Below are 2159 nucleotides of genomic sequence, written 5' to 3'. Positions count from 1 at the left end.
TATCAGCCTGTTGTGAAGAACCCTTCTGAAGCCTTCCCAGAACCAAAATGAGAACTCAGATATTTCATTCAACTCTTAGATGAGAAGTGACATACATATACCTATAATAGCACACTTCCAAATAGTAAAATATTATTGCTTCCCTGACATGTACCCTAACTGTTCATGGTGTTTTAGTCTTATAATTTTCTACCACATGAAATTCGCTATTTTAAATTTGGATTTAGCACCTATATATTAATATATAAGATTTATTTTCTCTATACTCATCTGGACTTTTTAAAGGATATTATTAGCTATGTGAAATAAAATGGGAAAACTTTCAGTCATTATCTATGCTCTTATGCTGTTTATATAGCGTGGGGATTACCCTACTGCTTGAGAGTCTGAAAAAACCTGTCTGAGGAATCCAGGCAATATTTTTAGCATTTCTAAAAATTAGTGCATCAAATTTTTCACTGAAAGTTGGCTAATTTTCTCCTTCAAGTATTAATGATACTTACTATTTTCCTAGAAAAGTCTCCACCTCCTAGAGATTTAAAATTTATTAGCAAGATGTTGTACATAAAATTTTTCATAACACACTGTTTAAAAACTGTGAGATCTGTCATATATACAGAGACATAAAAATGCACATATGCAGTTTAAAGAGAGAATTGATCCTTATATTCCAGTCTTCATATATCATAATACTCATAATAATTATTCTACTATTTATGGACATTTGAGTTGTTTCCAGTTTGGGGATACTTCTAGGAATAATCTTGGAATATCCTTCTTTTTATTTTTATTTTTTTTTAGATGGAGTTTCGCTGTTGTTGCCCAGGCTGGAGTGCAATGGCACGATCCTGGCTCACCGCCACCTCCACCTCCTGGATTCAAGCGATTCTCCTGTCTCAGCCTCCCAAGTAGCTGGGATTATAGGCATGCACCACCACGCCCAGCTAATTTTGTATTTTCAGCATAGATGGGGTTTCTTCATGTTGGTCAGGCTGGTCTTGAACTCCCAACCTCAGGTGATCCACCCGCTTCAGCCTCCCAAAGTGCTGGGATTACAGGCATGAGCCGCTATGCCTGGCCAGAATGTTCTTACATATGTCTCTTAGTCTAGAGCACTTGTGTAAGAGTTTCTCTGGTATATTGACAGATGAATAGAATTGTTTGTTGCAAGGTGTGTTGCAACTTTAACAGATAATGTTAACTGATTTCCAAAGTGAACGTACAAATTTATATTCTTACCAGCAGTATAGGAAGTACCTGTTGCTCCCCTATTCTTATTAACACTTATATTGCCAGACTTGGCAATTTCTTTTTTTTTTTTTCTTTTAGATGGAGTTTTGTTCTGTTGCCCAGGCTGAAGTGCAATGGTGCGATCTCAGCTCACCACAACCTCTGCCTCCCAGGTTCAAGCGCTTCCCCTGCCTCAGCCTCCCCAGTAGCTGGGATTGCAGGTGCGTGCCACCGTGCTGGGCTAATTTTGTATTTTTAGCAGAGACAGGGTTTCACCATCCTGGCCAGGCTGATCTTGAACTCCTGACCTCAGGTGATCCACCCACCTTAGCCTCCCAAAGTGCTGGAATTACACGCATGAGCCACCGCATTCGGCCTAGACTTTGTAATTTTTGCCAATTTGTTATGTAAGTAATGATATTAGTTTGTATTTCCCTTATCACTTATGAAATTCAACAGCTTTTCATAAGTATGTCAGCCATTTGGACTTTCTCCTTTATGAGGTATACGTTCAAGTTTTCTGCCCATTTTTCTATTGGGTTGTGTATTTTTATAATATTGGTTCCTAGAAGGTCATTTTATATTCTGGATACTGGTCCTTTGTCAGTTATAAGTGTTGCAAATACATTCGCCCATTTTGTGGATTGTTTTTGTTTTAATGGTATTTTATTGATAAAAATAATTCTTAAATTTAAGGTAATCAAAACTATGAACCTTTTCCTTTTGAGTTAGTGTTTCTTATCTCTTACTTTAAAAAACATTTTCCTACCCCCAAGATCTGAAATATCGTCTTCTAAAAGCTTTATAATTTTGACTTTCGCATGTAGGTTTCTAGTCAATTTTGAACTGATTTTTGTGTGAAGTACAAGTCTAATTTCATCTTTCCTATATAGATAACCAATATTCCTAGTTTTGGGTTTTTTTGTTTT

At 36.6% G+C, this 2159-nt stretch overlaps 1 protein-coding gene across 4 annotated transcripts in view; it reads right to left on the bottom strand.

Annotated features, from left to right (window-relative positions):
* Nucleotides 1-2159, bottom strand: part of AXDND1 (axonemal dynein light chain domain containing 1) — a 194456-nt gene that overhangs the window by 53192 nt on the left and 139105 nt on the right. The window lies entirely within an intron of this gene.

Source organism: Trachypithecus francoisi, unplaced genomic scaffold (assembly GCF_009764315.1).
Source record: "Trachypithecus francoisi isolate TF-2019V2 unplaced genomic scaffold, Tfra_2.0 Lachesis_group5, whole genome shotgun sequence".
NCBI classification, from domain to species: Eukaryota; Metazoa; Chordata; class Mammalia; order Primates; family Cercopithecidae; genus Trachypithecus; species Trachypithecus francoisi.
This window is presented reverse-complemented; position numbering and strand designations above follow the sequence as displayed.